The sequence below is a fragment of the Thamnophis sirtalis genome, unplaced genomic scaffold (genome assembly GCF_051295495.1).
Source record: "Thamnophis sirtalis isolate CommonGarterSnake01/CBP01778 unplaced genomic scaffold, rThaSir2_p1.2 scaffold_11, whole genome shotgun sequence".
NCBI classification, from domain to species: Eukaryota; Metazoa; Chordata; class Lepidosauria; order Squamata; family Natricidae; genus Thamnophis; species Thamnophis sirtalis.
This window is the reverse complement of record NW_028261391.1, coordinates 49470632-49493060: the sequence shown is the minus strand read 5'-3', so window position 1 is coordinate 49493060 and position 22429 is coordinate 49470632. Positions and strand designations below refer to the sequence as shown.

At 38.0% G+C, this 22429-nt stretch overlaps 1 protein-coding gene across 1 annotated transcript in view; it reads right to left on the bottom strand.

The window, feature by feature from the left end:
• Positions 1–22429, bottom strand: part of SORCS3 (sortilin related VPS10 domain containing receptor 3) — a 716202-nt gene that overhangs the window by 367989 nt on the left and 325784 nt on the right. The gene's annotated exons all lie outside the window — the stretch shown is intronic.

The following is a 22429-nucleotide window of genomic DNA, read 5'->3' as shown; positions in this document are numbered from 1 at the left end:
ACTAGTCGGGCCCCACCCAGGGGCCTAGGACGTCGTAACGTATTTTCGTAATATGCGTGCAGATCCAAGCAGTGCGGCTTTTTGCATTTGACTGATGGTGATTTTGTCAATTTTTAACTGTTTTAAATGTAATTCCAGTGCTTTTGGAATAGCACCCAGTGTGTGCCAATTACCACTGGAATTACCACTGCTGGTTTGTGCCATAGTCGTTGAATTTCAATTTTTAAGTCCTGGTATTTTGCGATTTTTTCATGTTCCTTCTCAGCGACCCTGCTATCACCTGGTATTGCAATGTCTATGATTGTGACCTTATTTTTCTCAACCAATGTGATGTCTGGTGTATTATGCGCCAATATTTTGTCTCTTTGTATGCGAAAATCCCACAAGATCTTGACCATCTGATTTTCGGTGACTTTTTCAGGCTGATGTTCCCACCAGTTTGTTGCTGTTTTAATATTATAATTTTTGCACAAATTCCAATGGATCATTTGTGCTACTGAATTGTGCTGCAATTTATAATCAGTCTGTGCGATTTTTTTACAGCAGCTGAGTATGTGATCAACAGTTTCATCAGCTTCTTTGCAAAGTCTGCATTTTGCATCATCAGAGGATTTTTCGATTTTGGCCTTAATGGCATTTGTGCGGATAGCTTGTTCTTGCGCAGCCAGGATTAGTGACTCTGTTTCTTTCTTTAATGAACCTGTTGTTAACCATAACCAAGTTTGTTCACTGTCCACTTTATCTTTTATTTTTTCCAGAAATTGGCCATGCAGTGCTTTGTTCTGCCAACTCTCCATTCTTGATTTTATCACATCTTTTCTGTATTCTTGTTTTGTCTGTTGGGCATTCAGTAGATTTTTGTTCTTTACTTCGATTAATAGATGTTCTTGACTTTCTTTTAAATAATCAGCCAGTCCATGTTTTTTCTTCTTCAACTGTTTGCTTCACTTGTAATAATCCTCTGCCACCTGATTTTCGGGGCAGATACAGTCTATCAGTATCACCACGTGGATGTAAACTGTAGTGCATTGTCATTAGTTTCCTGGTTTTTCGGTCTAAACAGTCCAAATCAGCTTGTGTCCAGTTAACTATACCAGCTGTGTATCTTATAACTGGTATTGCCCAGGTATTTATGGCCTTGATTGTATTTCCACCATTCAATTTAGATTTTAAAATTTTCCTAACTCTGTTGGTGTACTCTCACCTGACAATAGTTTTTACTTCTCCATGCTTGATGTTATCCAACTGCAGAATGCCTAAGTATTTGTAGGCTTCATTTTCTTTGCATTTAATTAATTGGCCATTGGGCATTTCAATTCCCTCACATGCAGTAATTTTGCCCCTTTTTATGGATACAGTGGCGCATTTTTCCATGCCAAACTGCATTGAAATATCGGTGCTGAATACTCGGACTGTGTTTGTCAATGATTGGATTTCTATTTCTGACTTTCCATAGAGTTTCAAATCATCCATATATAGTAAATGTGAAATTTTTTCAGCTTCTTTGGCTGTTTGGTAGCCTAATTTCATTTTTTTTAAGATTACTGATAGTGGGATCATTGCGATGACGAAGAGAAGAGGTGAAAGTGAATCACCCTGGAAAATTCCTCTCTTGATATTAACCATTCCGTAGATCTCATTCCCTACTGCCAACTCAGTTCTCCATTTTTTCATCGCCTTTTCAGTAAGGGATGTAATATTTTTGCTAATGCCAGTTGTTTCTAAGCATTTTATGATCCAACTATGTGGCAGTGAGTCAAATGCCTTTTTGTAATCAATCCAGACCATATTCAAGTTCGTTTTTCTGTTCTTACAATTTTCTAATATCATTTTATCAATTAGAAGCTGATCTTTTGTGCCCCTGCTCCTTCTTTTGTTGCCTTTTTGCTCTACTGGCAAGATGTTGTTTGTTTCCAAATAATCCATCATGTTATCTGCAATAATGCCTGTGAGTAATTTGAAGGTTGTTGGCAAGCATGTTATTGGTCTGTAGTTTTCAGGTGCTGTTCCTTTAGTTGCATCTTTCTGAATCAAGTATGTTTTTCCAGTTGTCAACCATTCATCAATTTGGCCCTTTTGTAAAATTTCATTCAGTTGCCTGGCCAATATTGCATGTAAACTTTTTTATGCCTGGATTATTATTATTATTATTATTATTATTATTATTATTATTATTATTTACTTTATTCATTAGAAATGAAATTCAGCCAAGTGTACATTTAAAAATGCATCACAAATACCATTGACTGGTGCTAATGGTTGATCCGGGTTGCTACCAGCCTTCTAGGTATCAACCTATTGTTGCTGTTGTTGTTATTGTTGTTGTTATCCTATTTATAACACAACTTCTTTCCTATTTTCCCACAACAACCCGATGTCCGCCTCTGCTTTGCTGCTGCTTTGGCTGCCATTGTAATGGGGAAGGGGGCATGGTATTTGGGAGGGGAATCATGATGTGCTGGAGGAAGATTCTAGATGCTGACCTGACCATCTTACTGTGCATGTGGAGGAAGGGAGTTTCCCGCCAAGGTTAACTGTCTGGCATTCCATCCTGGTGATGTCTTTTGAAGATATCTCCCACCTGACAGTTGGGTGCATTATAATTGGACTATGGACTGGGGTGCCAAGGGGAGGGGATTGAATTATACATGATATTCTTTGCTTTCGCGGCTAATTAACCAGATTCAGCTTAGCTTTGCTACTGTTCGTTTATAATTAGTAAAAGTACACTTGATTTCAAACGAATGGAGTTGAGTGGTTTCTTTCTTGATTATTAAATGAAGTCGCACCTGACACCCTGTGACATGATTTCAGATGAAAGATAATGTCTGGCCCAAGGTTACCCAGATGGCTTTCATAGATAATGCAAAATCTAAACTCACAATTTCTTGCTTTCTCATCTAGAACCTTAATCACTAAACCAAAATGTCTCTTACATCAAATTGGATACCAGAACTTCAATAATATATCCAGCATGACTTAGCAAGGGAAGAGTCCACTCACCATTTATCATACGTTCAGTTCTACATGTAGAAACATTATAGACATAGCTCTTCTCATCATGTGTTGACAACGGAGATGTTCAACATATGATTAGAAGAGCTATGGTTATACTTCATTTTTTTGTATCCATTTGACTTCTACCTGCATTCAGGCAAATGCTCAAATTGGACTAACCAATGCATATCTGAAAATATGCTATCAAATAGCCATTTTATTTCATCATGAATAATTTTTTAAATCTCCTTTTGTCTCATTATAGTTGATATAGATCATTTTTTACTGGAATGTCTTATGTGTAGATATGCTGGCACTCATATCCACAGATTTAATCCCAAGAACTTCATTTTTTTCTGTTTCTGAATATCTTAAAGAAATCAAATAATTAAGTAAAAATGCAGATCTTCCTGGTGCAGTGATTCTAGGAAATGAAGTGCAGAAGGCATAGCAGTTACTCAGATACAAAGCATACAATTGGATTCATAAGTGGATTCTATCATTTGCAATAAGCAAAAATGCAAAATGACACATCCATTTAAGAGATTTAAGGCTTTTGTAAAATAAAAAATCCAACTATTTCATGCCCAAGGGAACAGAATTCAAGCAGAACAAAGATGGATGCAACTCACCATTAATAATTTTTTTCATCCTGAATACATTACAAAGAATATAATACTCAATATTTTCTATCTAGTAAAGACAAAACACATTCTTCAAACGTTCCTATATTTACACATATTTAGGGCTTGAAACATGAAAAAGACAGATTTGCTTCTTTTTATATTAATTGTAGCCTTCAGGGCAATATCAAATAACAGAAGCACTTTTTACACTCTGGGATAACTCTCTACCCATTCTATTATTTTTCCTCCCTTAAAAAAATCAGAATCTGCTGACTCATTATTATTGATTGATTAGGCTACTAACTGCAAAGAGCGATTCCCTTCCTCATTAATGCAAAACTATCCCATTTTTCATACTTCACAAATTAATATATTTCTCTTACTGAAACAGAAGAAGGTAAAGTAAATGTCTGAAAAAAGAAAGAGAGGGAACTATTACCTATTTTTTGGAGTGGAAAAGATGAAGGGAGGGAGAGGGAAGAGAGAGGAAAAGAGAGAAAAAGAGAGAGGGAGAGAGAGAAAGGGAAAGATAGGGAGATCTGGCTATTTGAGTCTCTTTGTACCCATTGTAGGTCAAGCAATAAAATCTACTTTACACTTTTAAAATTATATTTATAAATCTCTATCCAAATCTCTAGCTAGATGGCCCTATCTTTATGGGAAGTGACCCAGGTTTGTTCTACAGCCTACATAAAACTTACATTGTGCAAAATCCTTATTCTTTTACAAGTGTCATATCCAACTGTCTTTAGTATACAGAACATTATAATCAAATAAGGAAGGCATTCCAGGCATACAGCCTCAATAACATGCTGAATCCTCATTTGTAAACAAGCAGCTGTTAATGAAGATAATTGTTAGTGGCTGTAGCTGTCAAATTCTCTGCTCTTCCTAGTAACAATTAGGACCGGTCAAGAACACCAAAGAAAACCTTTAGTTAATTTTTGGAATATTAGGAATACTTCTTTCAGGAATAATGTTCAGGCTATATCTTTACTTTTAAATGTGGAACCTCTGCATAATTACTTCAAAACTCATATTCTGAATTTCTGCCTTTAAATTTGGTTTCCATAATTTTTACTATTCAAATTATCAGTAAGAATCCTGTTTTAAATATTGGTTATATTTGCATAATATTTTCATCATATTTACAGGATCATTTTTGTCCTATTATCTCAGCCACTCCAGGTTTCTCTACTACATCTTATCAAACAAAATCAAGGATTTTTTTTTATTTCTTGAGCTTTTTTTGTACTTGGAATTCAGTAATATTCTCTACTCGCTTAATAGTGCATTGTTTTCTTCTCAAGGCCAGGTCTACAATTTCCTACATTATTTCTCCTAATGTATTTCAAGTCATTCATCTGCACTTGAATTAGCCATTTGGGGAATTTATACAGCTTTACACAGACTCTAGCTTCAGAAGAGTATGATCTCCTCCAATGGAAGTGGAGATTCTTCATTGTGCTACCGGTAGTTGAGAATAATGATAAATAGGATCAAACACATCTGGAGTGCAGCAGATTAGATTATGCTTTAGCAATTTTTTGTCTGAAGTACAAACAGGTTGATCTCAAAAGTATCAGAGCAGTGTGACATTTAAAACTGCATACAACTCTTTAAGGCATATTTTTCCCCTCTGTAATGGCATCTGTTCTTTCAGAACAATATCTTCAGGTCATTTGCCAATAATAATACTGTAGCACTTCAAAAACCATCAATGGGGTCAGGGTCAGAAGTGAGATGGCCACATTTCTCTTTCTTTCTGACACATGCTTTCTCCATCTCCCACCTTTTTATCTGTTGCTATTGTCTTCCTAGCAATCTTCTCTTTTTCTCATACAGATGGCTATCAATGAATGTAAAGATAATTATTGACAGTAGTCTGAATTGGTTTTCCAGAGTGTTTTTGAAATTCAGACACAGGTTAAATTAGCTTGAGTACTTCATGTAATCTTCAGGTCACAAGTTTCTTTAAGCCTGGTTCACACTAAAGAAGTATGCTGAAAATAGTTATAAATATGTCACAACTACATTGGATATATAAAGCAAATTGACCTTTGATGTTCATCATAATTAAAAATGGATATTCTTATTCACTAGATCACATTAAGAAATCCAGTTATAAATTTAAATGCAGAAAAAAGGTATCACCAAAATAATTGCTTCTGATAAAAATCCAGAACTGGCAGTTATATCAGGCAGGATGACACAACTCTCCAAATAGTTAGACAAAAACTGACTAGGAATTCCATAGAAATATAGTCTGTGGCCTTGTAGGCCATCATGTTGGGAATCCTTGGTATGTGCCTGGATTAGGTAGAGAAATAAATTAACCCAGTATACAACAGTTTCTGTAACATATAAATAAATCCAGAACTGTATTGATATGTCATATCTTTCATGTGACATGAATCCCTGCTTCTTCAATCCATTTTCATCTTGTGCAATGCTCGTTAGAAATCAATTACCTGTTCTTTTCTGTCAAACAGTATTCATTGAAGTATCCTGATGTCTACCATCTATTACTTTTCCACGTATATCTAGAGAAACCTGGAACTCAGGTTACATTACATGTGATTTAAAACCATATGGAGAAACCTGATGAGAAACCTGGCTGACAGAAAAAGTATTGTGTTATAAGACCCATTAGGACAAAATATAGTCTTGAATTTAAGACTAGGGCTTGTCCTTCAAACATCACATGTCAATTCAATGAACAAACAGTTTGCAAGTTCATTTAATTTGAGGGCAGATGATAAAATTATCTCCATTGTTGCAATAAGCACACAGATTGCACCAAAATAATAAAAAAAGATTGTCTCCCCACTAATATCAAGTATTAGTGAATACTTGATATTGATGAAAAATTTACATATGAAAATTCCCACAATAATGGTAGTTTGTTGTGGTAGAAAAAATTATTCCAGTAGGAACATAAATATGAACGCCACGCACACACAGATTGGAAAAATATAGGTCACTATGTAGCACATGCCAGTAAAAATAATGTCAATGTCATAAGTATGGAAAGATTTTAGAGAACCTTTTGGTAATTTGTCTTGTTTTTAACGTTTTTTTCAGTTCTATCCAATTGTGGAGAGATTACTCAATTCCAACCCACACATATTTAACTTCCTTGCAAGAAATTTGAATCTTCAGAGAATACACAACCGTACTAAATACAATATACCAAAATCTTTAAAATTGTCTCATTACTTGCTTATTAATTACTGAATAATGATTAATAATAATTGAATTATTGACATTTGTCCTTACTGTTCCTGTACACATTTATCTGATTCTCTTCGCATTTTAGCCGTAAGTAGAAATAAAGATTTTTTAAAAATATATATATCTGTTTTTTTAAAGAAAAAGAAAGACCAAAGAATAATTATGGAAATTTGAAAATTACATGCTGAGATATACAATAGATGCTTTATGTGTACAATAAACAAACATGAAAATGACTTTAAGAAGAATATGGAGCCTTAATAACAATTGTCCCTATTATTAAGCAATCATACACATGGTCATTATATCAGTGATACTATGGAGACAAGAATATAGAGATATACAAATAAATCCTTTGAAGAAAAAGAAAATAGCTTGGTGATACCAATCCCAGACACCAAAGCTTAATTCTGCAATGTTGGCAAAATCATCTTCCATGCTTTAATCCTACAGTTCTTTTCTAAGACTTCAGCACTAGGATAGGGTTATTGTATTTCAGCTAGAAATATTCAGACAATCACTAATTGGTAGCAGAGAGATACACAGGATGCTGTCATGGAATGATTGCCCTTTTTTCAGATTAAATATAGTAGCCGTAATCCAGGACCAAATTGATGAGAGTACAACCACCTAAATGTTGAACAGAAAGAATGAAGTATTAATAAATCAAAAGCTTCTTGAAAGTAGTATCTAGTAGAAAAATGTTGATTATACTTACTATTTAATTCTTTGAATCTTGCAATAGATACTAGGGTTCTTTGCTTTGGACTGGACTTTAATCATACTGTTGCATATTTGTTCTGCTTAAATGCTTTATGTCTAACTATGCTTTTTGTACTAATGCAAGAAAAGAACAGATACATAAAAATGTTCATGCATTCATATACTTCCTATAAATTTACACTAATACATAATAGGGCTACATACCAAATTAGTATGCTCAATATGGCAATGATTTTTTAAACCAAGAGAATTGTCCCATATTCCCATTTGTTGCATTTTTATTGTTACTAAAATTACAAAGCAGTCCAGTGGAAAGTAGTTTCAGTGACCTTGAGTAGAGGAACAGCAGAAAATTAATTAGCAACTACTATAAGTTAGTAAATGCAAATTATGTTTTTCATGCCAGCCAGTAAGAGATTATATGTCAAATGATGTCTGACTATGATGTCAACATAATGCAAACAACCAGGTAGCTAAAGGAAGTTTTCATGATTATGACAATGCTCTTATCAAATCGGTCATGGTTTAGTAGTTGAACAACTTTCTTTTCTCCATAAATTTAATAACTGCAATCTAATAAAAGACTCCAAATTTCACATGACTGTACATTTTATCTTTTTTGAATAAAAATCTTTACCTTTTGAGTTGAGAAAATGCTCATTACTTCGGTTCTCTATGTTACATTTTTTCTGAAGAAACTTATTTCTTAATCTTCTTTAACAAATTAATACATTTCAGTTATTTGCTGTTGTTCCATCAGATTGTGAAGTTTCCAGCAGAAGTAAGATATCCTGATTAGGTACCCTTGCCTCTAGCAAGAGAAATGGCCCTGTGAGACTAATGGGCACTGCATAAGATTGAAGAGGATTCAATTCAACTGGAAGCTCAGGTAATATAACCTTCCATTAGTCTGAGTTGAATAGTTAAAAGTTCCACAGTAAATGTATTTTGTTGAGCCTTAGGAAAAAGATTAGAAATAAAAGACAGGAGAAAAACAGTTCTATTATACCTTCCCTTTGGCTCTAATGTAGACTGCACTAGGGTGATTGCCTGTTCCCTTATTATTATAAACACATTTTCTTCCAGCTTGGAGAAATGTATGTCAGTGTGTAGCACATGCCAGTCAAAATAATGTCAATGTAATAAGAATGGAAAGATTTTAGAGAAACCTTTCACCTGTTCAAGATTTCTAGGCTACGCTAGATTTCTTCTTCATCTATGGCACCAGGTTTGAGATGTAGTTAACAGATAACTTAAGAAATGATAAATGACCAATTTAGTGCTAGTAAGTGGGCCCAGAAAATTGCAACTTCATAATACAATTGCTTAACTGGATTGCATAAAGAAGAAGGCTCAGCAGCAGTATTTAAGGAAATTTCATCATAAGGGAAAGGCAGAATAGTCCAGATTTAGAGAAAGAAAAGCATTTAATAGAAATGAAATTCTCATTTGTGACATTTCTGTTATTTGTGCATAGTTCTATATTAAGGTGACCAGATTTTAACATTGGTAAAGCAGGACACCATTGACTGGGGGGAGGGGGTGTTTCTTGATTAAATTTTTTTTAAAAATCGGGACTTTTTTAAAACGACGCGGGACGTGGGACAAATTGTTAAAAATCGGGACTGTCCCGCCAAAAGTGGGATGTCTGGTCACCTTGTTGTATATAGACTATGTAGTCTGTTTCTTTATATTTTTATTGTTCCTGCCATTTTAAGTTAAGCTCCCAAGGTCATTTGGATTAATTGTATTAAAAATGAATGAATAAATACATAAATAATATTTATTTATATTCAAGTTTCAGACAGCTTCTTTATTACACAGTATCATTTTGTGTTACTGATATGGTCTAATCATTAACTTTTAGCATTAACATTGGCTTTCTAAACTTCTGTCCCCATATATTTCTCGTATACCCATTTTAATACCTATTTTTCTACTCGGAGCAAGATAAGTACCTGTTGTCCTCATCAAAGGTGTTACAATAAAAGTTATCTCCAAATGCACACAATACATTTTTCCTGAATGTGATCTGAATTTGCACAAATCTAAACAGGCCTATTGTTTTAACTACTTGTCAAAAATCTTCCAATTCCTTATCTTAATAAACAAAAAATGATATTTGGTTATTCTTGGAAAAAAGTTGTGCAAAGTCATGCTTTGTTTCCCAGAACAGAGAAAATAAGAGGCACAATCTCCTCTTATTTGCTTGGAGGAACTGAAGAGTTATAGTTATTTCTCAACAAAGAAACATACCACAGTCAGGACAGCTATTACCAGAATGGTTATTCATAGTCTAGAGAAAGCCAGTTTATTATGGATGCCTTTCCTTCCAAAATTTGTTGCAGATCCCTAAGTCTCAATCCACCCTCTAGTTTAGACCAAACTACAATAACTCACACAGAGTAAAATTATACCAGATGCTGCCTTGCTTGGTTTCTCAAGTAAATCAACAGTTAGCAGTATGCTTGTAAAATGAAAAACATGTCTCAGAATATACTTTCCTGATTAGAGTCCCATAGCAGAAAATCTCAGATTTACAGACTCTCCAGCTTCATGTTATAAATGGAAATTATAATTCTGCAAGAAACTGCTGATCAAGTAGCAGTCTGAACACATTAAAAAGCATCAGGTTATTTAGAACTCTGCTAGCCTGGCAATAATCAAGCATACAATTTCTGGCATTACAAAACAGCCATAGCAAATATAGAGGAAAAAGTCAGATTTAAAATATAAAACTTTCAGTTCTAAGTCGGATTTTCTTAGATGCACCTTTTTGCCATATGGTTATGACAACTATGTACCAAAGAGGTTCATAGTTAAATAGGCTGTAAAGCATCTATTGAAATAATAGCCCAGGGGTATCAAACTCAATTTTATTGAGGGCTGCATCACAGTTCTGTTTGATCTCAGGGGGCCAAGTGGACATGGGCAGAGTGGGCATCAGTGGTGGGTTGCCAATTTTTTTACTACCAGTTCTGGTGTGCTCTCACACATGCATGACAGGTGGGTGGGTGGAGCCTCCCACCACTACTACCAGTTCACCCAATCTGGGATGAACCGGGAACAGCCCACCTCTGGTGGGCATGGATAAGGAGGGCATTTCCAGTTCAACATCCTGCAGCCCTCTGCCAGGAAAAACAGAGCCTGGAAGGGCTCCACATGGTCCTCCTCAGCTCCATTTTCCCTGGCAGAGGGTTGCAGGAGGCCGTTGCAGTCAAAAACGAATCCCACACACAGCCCTCTTGAGCTTCATTTTCGCTGGCAGAGGCGTCGGGCGCTAGTGCTTTGCTGTTTCCAGGGTGGCTCTGTGGGCCAGATCTAAGCACCCCAAAGGCCAATTCCAGCCTGTGGGCCTTGAGTTTGACACCCCTGCAATAGCCTGTTTCAAATTTCCCATAACTCTCTTCTTGTGCATTTATTTATGTATTTATTTCCAATATTTTTACATTATTAGACTGCCAAAAAGACTCCTGGTGATAAGTGTTTCCCTGCCAAATGATTAGTCATTTTAGATTAGTGGTTCCTCACTTAGATGAGAAAACACTGGATCAGTAACTTCAACTACTATTTTGGGAAGAATTCATCACAATGAAACATAATGTGTTTTGGATTTGTCTGCCAATGTAGTTTGTAAGAATTTAATTCACGCAATATGATAATATGCAAAACTTATTAATTTAGCATCCATATTAGATTAATTCAGATAACTGTTAGTGGGCAAGACCAATTAATGATTAAGCCCCCTTTCCTATCTGGAACTTTGGTATAAGTTGCTATGATTCAGTAAAGAGATAAATGGAAGAATGCGTGGTCTACAAACAAATCAAACAAATCATTGTTCAGCTTTTATGGAACATCTAGCTCAGTATTTCCCACTTTCCTCCATAATTAAGAAATTGAATTAGCAAAACCAGTCATTCACCTGATCTAGTTTTGAACTCTTTTATAGATGTCACATAGTGTTTAAGCAGTAAATCAGACCAGCTTGTTAGAAAAAGAGGCCTGAAAGGAATAAGTAAATGGAATCTTGATTTTTAAAGAATAGTAAGAGCAAATAAGTCTTGTTGGTTTAGAAGAAAAGAAGAGAGCTAAACTTCTCATACTGAACTTCTTATACTTTTTGTTATAATTGAGCTGTAGAGGCATTGCTTTTGACCCAGGTTCATGGCATTTATCAAACTGGCATTCCAATACTTTCAAAATTCTTATTTAACAGCTGAACAGGGGAATTTAGAGAGCCTGATAGGCAATTCCCACTGTAGTTCTGCAGGATACCTAAGACATAATTATCCTTCTGTCTAATAAATCAATTAGGAAAGAACATGTGTAATACTTTTGTTTTTACTAACTACTACTTCCTTACTTCTCCATTGAGAATCATGACCGAGCAACCTTTCCTCAGAGGCAGAAACCAGGATTGTTAAGATGTGATAACAAACTAATGTCCTGCATTAAGAAATTAATCTAATCAGAGCAGTCAAAAGGTCCATGAACAAACAATGTTGTGTAGAAAGCCTCTATATCAGACGGCGTTATGCATGCACCAAACATTGCCGCGCGGAGTCCTTCGGGATTGGGCGGCATATAAATTTTGATAATTAAATTAAATTAAATTCAGTCCAGTACTATCAGTACTGAACACAGGAGGACAAAGAGACTTAGATTTAGTTCTCAAATTCTATCCAGGAAAGTGCTTTGAACACTATTGTACCTGATTACATAATCTGTACATTAGAATCTACACATAACTTTAGTTCATTCTGGGTTTCACACACAGATCTGAATAGGGAAATAGCACAATTTCATTGTTGAGATGTCTCCCTTGTTCCGAATACTTGTTTTTATCATGTAAATTGATCTATTTGTTTCATGAGTTTGTATGCTTTTGAGTTCACCCAATATCTGAGCATACATACATTATTGTCATAAATAGAAAATACAACATATTGCAAAACACAGTTTAGCACCAGAAACTACATTTACATAAACTCACAAATGCTCACAACTCTTTGCCCATAAAAGTCAACTTTTGTTTACTTCTCTAACAATGTAGCACATTAGCCCATCTCACAAAAATCAACTCTGGGCAGTGTGCAACAATCTAATTAAAAAAATCTAAAACAACAGACATAAAAATATAGAAATCCATATTAAAATATAATTATTATAAAAATGAATCTACAAATTTTGAGTAAAGAAAAAAATAAGACTAGACATCTCAGCAATGGAGCCATTTAAGCATATACCTGGGAAACTCAGGCCAGATAACATAACCAGATTTTGAGGGATTTCCAAAATACAAAAAGGAATGAAGCTAGTCTTACATGGAGGGTGAGGAAGAAATAATGTTCCAAAAGGTGGGTGCTTCAGATCTATCCAATATAGGTTCCTAGCTGATTTTGCCTGCAGTGTGCTTTCTCTGCCAGCTCTAAAGGGTCAGGCTGATATAAGAGTCCCTCAGTTATTCCAGTCTAATGCTATGAAGGACTTTAAAGCCTAAAAACACCTTGAATTGGACACAGAAGCACACTGGCAACCAATGCAGCATGTAGAACAGATGTACTGTTCCAGGAGTACACCTAACTACCCCATCAGTGCATTCTGTGCCAGCTGAAACTTCTGGGTAATATTCAAGGGCAGACCCATGTAGAGTGCATTACAATAGTCCAATTTGGAGGTGAGTAGGACATGACTGAATGTAAGCAGGGATTGCTCATTGTATTTATGGCTATTAGAGAATGTTAAAGTACTTAAAATTCTAACAAGTGACCTAAATAATTTCACATTAAGTGTGCAAGTTTAATAAATTATTGCCATTGTACAAAAACCTAAGTTAGTAATGAATATAAATGACATTACTTTATGAACATATATGACCCCTGTAAAATGAATGATAGTCTTCAGGAATTCCGATTTAGGGGCAGAAGAGAGGAGGTAGAACTGCCAAGGCTGAAAGCTTTGCACTGGGAAATAATAATGCAGTGCTAAGGACGAATAACTAAGGTGACCAGATTTTCAGATTGGTAAAGAGGGACACCATTGACCGGGGGGGGGGGGGCTTGATTAAAAATTTTATTTTTTGTCAAAAGGTCACCCCAGGACACTGAAACCAGCATAAATACGAATCTGTTGCCAAACAAAATTTTGATCACGTGACCATGAAGATGCTGCAACGGTCGCTAAGTGTGAAAAATGGTCACAACGGTCGCTAAGTGTGAAAAATGGTCATCAGTCACTTTTTTCAATGCCATTGTAACTTTGGTCACTAAATGTTTTCCCTCTCCTCGAGACTCCTCACTTCTTCCTTCATTCCTCTTGCTTATCTACCTTCACCTTATCCGTCTTCTGCTCTTTCCCTCTCTTCCTTCCTTTCTCCTTCCATCCTCTCTTCTTTCCTCACTCACTCCCTTCCTCCTTTTTTCTCTTCCTTCCTCCTTCCATTCTTTCAGCTTCATTTCTTTTGCCTATCTAACTTCTCTGTCTTTCTGCTCTTTCCATTTCTCTCTTCCTCTTCGCTTCTGTTCCTTCCTCCTTCCCTCCTTTCCTATTTCTTCCTTCTTCCTTCCTTCTGCCTATCTACCTTCACCTTCTCTGTCTTTCTGCTATTTCCCTGTCTTCCCCTTTCCTCCCTCCCTCCCTTCTTTCCTTTCTAGTTCCATCTTTTCTTCTTTCCTCTCTCCCTCCCTTTTTCTTTTTTCCTTCCTTCCTCCTTCCTCTTGCCTATCAACTTCATCCTCTTTGTCTTTCTGCTCTTTCCCTCTCTTCCCCTTTTCTTCCTACCTCCTTCCCTCTTTTCTCCCTCCCTTCTTCTTTTTCTTCCTTTCTTCTTCCATCTTCCTCCTTCTCCTTCCATTCTTTCTCCTTCCATCCAGCTTTTCTCCTTCCATTTTCTCCCCCTCCCTTCTTCTTTTCCTTCCCCCCCCCTCCTTCCTTCCTCTCCTTCCCTTTCTCGCACACAGGAAGGGGAGGGGGGGCTTTCAAGTCGCTTTCACAGCATAATTTCTTTATCTAACTTTTAAAAAACAGTGTGCAAATCAAACTTGAAATTTTCGTAACCTGCGAAGCACCAAGTTATTATCTTCTGTTGTTGTTACAAATTCGCAGCTACTCCATTCTTTCCAATAGGGAACTGCATTTCCCAAGATGCCTCAGGTCCTCAAAGCACTGAACGCGGTTTTGCAATTGACTCCAGCGAGCCCGGTAGCCGCCAGCTGGGGTGGCTGTCAGGGCGCTGACGGCGGAATGGACGCGCGCAGTTTGTTACTGCTTCCAGCAATCGAGACGGACGAGGGAAGCGGCGGTGGCGGACGTCGGCAGCGACTGTAACGACCGCTCGGGCGAGGTGCGGAGGAATAACGGAAGGTCCCGCCCGCCCACGATGACGGCTCCAGCCATGGACGAGCAGGCTGGCCCCGGCGTCTTCTTCAACAACAACAACAACAACGCGCTGCTCTTGCTGCCACCGGGTGGGAAGCAACCACGCCTCGCGGACTCGCTTCCCACCGTAGGACAGGTGCCGCACAGGCGTGGTTGCTTCCCACCCGGAGGTGGCGGCAAGACCAGCACATTGTTGTTGTTGGGGCCAACCTGCTCATCCATGGCCGGAGCCGTCATCGCGGGCGGGAGGGACCTTCCGTTCTTCCTCCGCACCTCGCCCGAGCGGTCATTACAGTCGCTGCCGACGTCCGACGTCCACCACCGCCGCTTCCCTCGTCCGTCTCGATCCCTGGAAGCAGTAACAAACTGGGTGGGTCCGCTCCGCCGTCGGCGCCCTGACAGCCACCTCGGGCTCTGGAAGAGGCGGAGGTAAAGAAGGCAGCGGGAGCGGCGGGGGGACCCGCAGCTCGCTTCCCACCACAGCACAGGCGCCGCCAGCGGGCTTGCTTTGCTGAACACGGGGGCGACTGACACTAGTTTGAGCGGCCGTGGCTGGCAAAAACTACCGTCAGTCACTCCGTGCTCATCAAAACAAGTCTGCTAAAAGGGCCACAGTTCCCCATTCCTGTTCTTAAAAAGCATCAAGGAGCGAGACCACATGGAGGTACTGCTCAGCACACGCTAGCTAGTCCCAGCGAGTAACATTAGGCAAAGGGGCAGAATAGCCCGACTTTAACTTGCTTCTTTGACAACTCTTCTGTTCCGAAGAACAGGAGAAAAGAGTCTGGAATTTAGCCCGGCCACCATCCTTCTGCATTACAGGAAAGCGATAATAACACACTGAGCATTAATCTCGTGGAGCCTCCAGAGAACACCAGGACTACGGAAGGAGGCAAAAGATGCTCCGAAGCAAATCGCCTTTCTCCTCTCGGCACTCACCATTGCTGCGCTCACTATTAATCGATAAGCCAGGCTGAAGGCACTTGTAAATGTTGGAATCCATACTAAAACTGCCAGAGAAATCTCAAGATGCCTGCAAACTAGCCCGCTACCGCACAAGAGCACTCAACCAATTGCCGCCGTTTTGAATGGGACGCGCCGAAAAGACTGCCGGGAAACAACATCAAAGTTTGCAAACGTCTCCGTCCAGAGACTTCGACGTTTGCAGAACTACATCTGAACTACAGGAGTGGGAGCTCCTCATGTTGTCCATTTTAAAATTATATTTCCAAGAGGCTTGGGAGCAGAAGATGGTAAAATTGATTTAAATCTGATGCAGACAGTTCAGAAAGTGATAGTCCTTCTCAGGGCGGCCCGCCCAACTCCGCAAAGGGGGAGAAGGAGAGGAGGGCCGTCTCCTCCCCCCAGCTGCCCTACTGTGGAGGGACAAAGGCTAGTGGAGGAGGCAGGGCAGGGGGGGAAGCCAGCCCGCGGTGGCTACTGCCAGCCCGCGGCCTCCCTAGAGAGGTCCGTCTCCGCATCCACATGTGGAATTCGCTTCACCTGGGCAGCTGGGAGGCGGAGCTGGTGGCTATGCACTGGGCCGGGTGGCAGAACCGGGAGGGGGTGGCAGGGGTTGCTGGCATCGCAGCGCGAGTCACTCGGCGCACCCCGCTGCGACTGGCGGGGACAGCAATGAAAGCTCGGGCTCCGCTCCTCCGTCTGGGGCTGCGGCTAACGGCGGCGGCCAAGCGCTTTCCTCAAAAACAGTACTTCCCACGACTTCCCGTCCCTCCCCGCAATTCCCCAGATTTTGGAAGCTGGGTGTGTGTGGAAGGCGGGGGTGCGGGGGGAAGAAGGAAAATGCAGACACCGGCAGCGGAGCAACAACATTGCTGTAGCAAACAGAGCTGGCGACTGGGTTTTCGCTAGAGCAATGCCAATGTTTCTCCGCTGCCGGTGTCTGCATTTTCCTTCCTCCCCCCGCACCCTGCCTTCCACACACACCCAACTTCCAAAATCTGGGGAGTTGCAGGGAGGGACGATCTCCTTCCCCTCTCTCAGGTTGCCCAGTCCCCCACCTCCAGTTCCTCTCGTGAGTAGCTCGCAAGGGAAGGCCTTCCCTTCCCTTGCTAAAGGCCACCGCCGCCCACCCAAAGTGGTGAAGCCTCCCGATTCCCACCGGCACTGCCGGAGTTACTCACCAGGGCAGTGCAGCAAAAGCAAACGGCGAAGGCGAAATGAAATGGAGACTCGTGAGAGTCACGACTCATGCGGCGTGCTTAAAATTTTCCATCCCAGCCAGCTCACTGATTGGCTGGAGTCCAGGCCAATCAGTGAGCGGCAGGCTGGGCTGGCTTAGATTTTTAGTGTAGATAGAATAGATGGGGGAATGGAAGGAGCGAGCTAGTGGCAGCTGATGATGGGCGAGGGAGCCAGCGAGCGCCAAAATAAAACTGGGTTTTTTGAGAACCGGGCGGGACGCGGGAAAAATGATGAAAAGTCGTGCCTGTCCCGCCAGATGCGGGACATCTGGTCACCCTACGAATAACAGTAGCTGGATAGTTACTTGGGTCATAGCCAATTATGTTCTATTTCTTTTGCACTATAATACTTTTAGAAGATATAAATTCAGCTGTATTTTTCAGTGCAAGGAAGCACTGGTCTAATTGCTTCTACAAATGGAAAATGTTGTTCTTTCTTTGCCCAGTTAACAGCAAAAAAAAAATGAAATGAAATGAAGAGAATAATAGTTGTGGTAATGTTACCACCTCTCTAGTCGAATGAAAATTGATGAGATGAAGGAGAAATCCATAGACTTTGTCTAAAAGACTATCCTAAGATGATAAGACTTTAACTTTCCTGATCTTTAATTTTGGACATATATTTTGTCTTCAATTTATTTATGAAATGCAAGTAATTAAGTAAAGAAAAAACCTATAGCATAATTCAATAGTTACTAACCCTTGGCAGAGGGTTAGTCTATTTTTAGCCCTAGCTTTATTGTATTTCCTACATTAAACACTGCAAGGCACATTTATGATTGAAGTATATTTTGACCATTATTCACATAATATATTAATTCTAGTTTAATTTTTAAAGTACTATTACTATTGTTTGAGGTCAGATACTGATATTAATCTGCATTTCACAACTCATTTTTAAACTATTTAAGCTATTGCAAGAGAAATCTGGATTGCATAGAATTATAAAATGAAAATATATTCAATGAAATCATGTCTTCATTTCATAACTTGATCTAGATCCATTAACCAATTCTGAAGTTCCTGAAATACTATTAATGTTGGAATACATTTTGGGTGATTTAAAGTATAAAGTTTTTACAAATAGTTGAAGATTAACTTTAAGCTGCATATTTGTATTTGCAAAACCCTGAGATAAGATTAGTTCAGAAATGTTTTTTTCATGTTTATATATAAAGAAAATGTTTTTTTTAAATTAAAAATAGCTATAAATTTCCTTATGTTGAAAGTATAAAAGATGTAATGGTATATTTACACATATATACAGTATGTATTTCATTATACTGGTTTAGTTTAATATTTATATTTTTCTCAGTATGGTTTTACAAATATCAATATAATTTAAATAACTAAATGTAATTTTGAATTATAAAGAAAAGTTGAACTTCTCCCTATGTAGAAACGTATGGATTTATCAAGTAGGAAGGACAGCAAATACAATTATTCTTAATGTTGGAAAGACAATGCAATCTAATAATTACAATTTCCAAATATAGATATGGATTCCTTTTTTATTTATTCATTAGCTGGTTATCTGTACAACCAAAAGATGTTACTGAACTATTATTTCACATGCCCAAGGGTAATTGATATGCTTAAAATTATTTATAATTTGGGAAGGGGTATTTTGGGTTCCCCCCTTTTTTGTATAAAGCAACAAAAAAAATAAAAGCTTAAAGACATCTTTCCAAAAGAAGCATGATTTGCTTTATTGCCAAGCTGCCCTTATTATACTCCCCCCCACTAGAAATAAATATGAATCTGGTTTTCTTTAATTCTCATCTTAGGCATTAATATAACTAATGAGGCTGTCAAGGATAGTCCAACCTACTTTGCAATCAGATCCTCAGCAAAGAAACTAACCCCACCATTACCATCCTTGAGCAAACTACAGCAATACCCTCTAAATATTTAACACGAACAATAATAAATACTGTTGCTCCTGATGAAGTGGACAAGGCCATGGGAGCGGTGAATGCCTCCACATGTGTACTGGACCTGTGCCCCTCCTGGCTGGTCGCGAACAGCAGGGAGGTGACGCGGGGCTGGATCCAGGCGATGGTGAATGCCTCTCTTCGGGAAGGTTTCTTTCCACTGGCATTGAAGGTAGCGGTGGTGAGACCCCTCCTGAAGAAGCCATCACTGGACCCAGCCAGTTTGGTATTGGATCTGGGTACTTGAGAGACCGCCTGCTGCCAATTACCTCCCACAGACCCATTAGATCTCACAGGGTTGGCCTCCTCCGGGTGCCATCTACCAGCCAATGCCACCTGGCTATTACCCGGGGGAGGGCCTTCTCTGTGGCAGCTCCGGCCCTCTGGAATGAACTCCCCGCAGGGATTCGGACCCTCACCTCTCTCCAGGCCTTCCGAAAAGCCATCAAAACCTGGCTTTGCCGGCAGGCCTGGGGGTGATGAGTTCCCTCCCCTCTCGACATGTATGGTTGTGTGACTGTTGTCTACTTTTATTATTTGTATTTTGTCTTTTATGTTCCCCCTTTTTTCCCCCCTTGAATTGTTCGCCGCCCTGAGTCCTCCCGGAGAAGGACGGCATACAAATAATAAAATACAACACAATACAATACAATACAATACTTACAATACCACCACATGTAACTTTTGTTTTTAATCAAAATAGGATAAAATGTACAAATTGCATATCCCAAAGGCAAGACAAGTTTCAAAAATCTGGGTGCTGGGATTTCACATTATATTCTTTAATAACCTAAATTAGAATGCATGTGACTTTAAGTTTTATCCAGAAATAGAATAAAGGATATAGAAAGCAAGATAATTATACTGTAAATGCTGTAGTTGAAATATATTCATTCTCAGAGAAAAAAACATATTTTCAGTTTATACCCTTTTGATCATAGCAATTGCTTGCTAAAATCATTCCTGCAAGTGCTTCAAGGGATTAGTTTAATTAGTAAAATAGTCAGTTACTATTATGATTGATACTTTATATGGAACATTATAAAATTAAACTCATGAAGGCAACTCAAAGAGATGAATCTGAAAAATAATTGACTTTAATCCTTAGAATATTTACTTTTTGAATCTTTGTTTTTTATAAAGACAGTTATGAATAACTAATATTGTGAATCAAATCTAAAAGATAAAACTCAACCATTCATGTAAGCAAATCCAATTATCTGAAAATATAAAGGGACAAAATTGAAACTCTCAATTCTTATTTCTTTCCATTTTTTCTCTACTTATTCAGCTTCAGTTCAATGAAGACAAATATATAGTTTCACATATATTCTGAAACCTTACTAGATTGTTTGGTTATTTCGAGATAGACATGCTTCTCTATCTTCACCTTCACCATGATTCTTGCACTGACACAGGTAGATCCAATTGGCTATCATCCCAAAAACAGGCTTTCAAAACAGTGATTTGTTCAACCCCGTTTTAATGAACAGCATAGAAGAAGAAAAAAGCTTTGGGAGAATTATATTCTTATCTCCAAAGCTAGAATGCCTAATCATTCATATGATATTAGAAAAACTCAAGCATTCCTATATGAGTTATTAAAAGAAAAGAAGCAGCAATTTTAAAAAGCTCCAGGTTTCTGCCAGCATTACTGCTGGTTTGGTGCGTGTGCGATTTTGTGCGTAGTAGCCTATGAATAGGTCTGCACCTGCAAAGAACATTTTAACAGGTAAAAAAAAGTTGTTGCAGCAACTGGAGAACTGGTTTGGGGGGGGGCAGCATGCAGTCCCATCAGTTCAGAGACCCAGTTGCCATTTCCACTACTGGTTGTTTTTTCACTTCTATGCTTTTCTTCATTAACTGAATCAATGAAATTAGGCCATTTTTAATCATATGTAAACCTCCTTTCTTTTTTTTCATAGTCTCTTGAATACACACTACATTTATTTTTCTTCAATTAATTTCATAATTTAATTTAATCTGTTTACCATTTACTTCTGGTGTAACTCAAGTTGTAATCTTCTGTATACCATAATTCATTAACAGACAGGCATCTAGATATTGACTTTTCTGCTATTTGTAGCTTTGGCACAACAATTTTAGAGAAGGCTAGATTACCAATATGAGTTGAACCTATATCAATAAGCTGCATTCTATTCTAAGAAGGACAATACTAGTCAATTTGTGCCAATTCAAGCCTGTATGCCTCTAGCTACAATAAATACTGAGTTTTACCCAAGCAACGTGACCCGTTTCTATTCAAGTTAGGCCCTCAAATTGAGACAACATAGCAATAGCAATAGCACTTAGATTTATATATTTCACAGTGCTTTAAAACACTCTCTGAGTGGTTACAGATCATACATTCTTTTTCCATTCTTGGTTTTCTCACTAAAAACTCCTTCAGTTAAGATGAGTATTATTGACTTCCAGGGAAGAAATGGCAAACTGAAAATGGCTCCATGGAAAGCAGAAACAACAACTAACTGTGGTGGAATGAAGATCCAGCAAATAGACTGGTTCTTCTGGACAAGAAGAAGATTTTACTTATTGTATTTTAATAAAAGGTGATATGCAAAAAGGTGATATGCGATAAAGATTGGAAGTCACTTCTTTATATATTTATTTCAGTTTTCTTCACTGAATTCTTATTTTTTCTTTCTTTTCTATTTCTCATTCTATTTTCCTTTTGTTTCTTTTCTACATCTATCATTTCTAATTTATTTTAGTTCTTTTCAATTTGCATTAGTTTTTACTGTTTTAATTATAATTCTTAATAAAGTTACTATTAAAAAGACAAGCATTATTAAAACATATATAACTACATTAACATCTAATTATATGCTCATAAGGTTATTTTGAATTAGAAGTTCAGAATTAATTGCTAAACTAACTTCATAGCCTAAAACTAAGCAGCATATTGGCATAATGAAGCTAATTTTAGCATTTCTATAAAGCATTTGGAATAAATAAACTATGCGGGGAAGTTGCATGAGGAATAAAGTTTTTAGAGTTGAGAAAGGATAATTTACAAAGTGGAAGACCTGCCATAATTAAAACAACAAGAAGAAGCATAAAATCTTCTAAAAGAAAAGTAACAGTGAGGGATGCATAAAGAAATCTGGGGATCATATTGTGATCTGGGAACTATGAAGATTAATAACAAAAGATTCTTCTAATACATTAGAAAAAGGAAACTAGTATGGAAATCATTGTTCCCTTGGATGAAGATTCAATCTACTTTCTAGATTTGTATGCAATCTTATACCAATTCGGTGTGTGTTTACATGTTTACATGAAGAAACATCTATGAAGGTTTGGAGGCTCA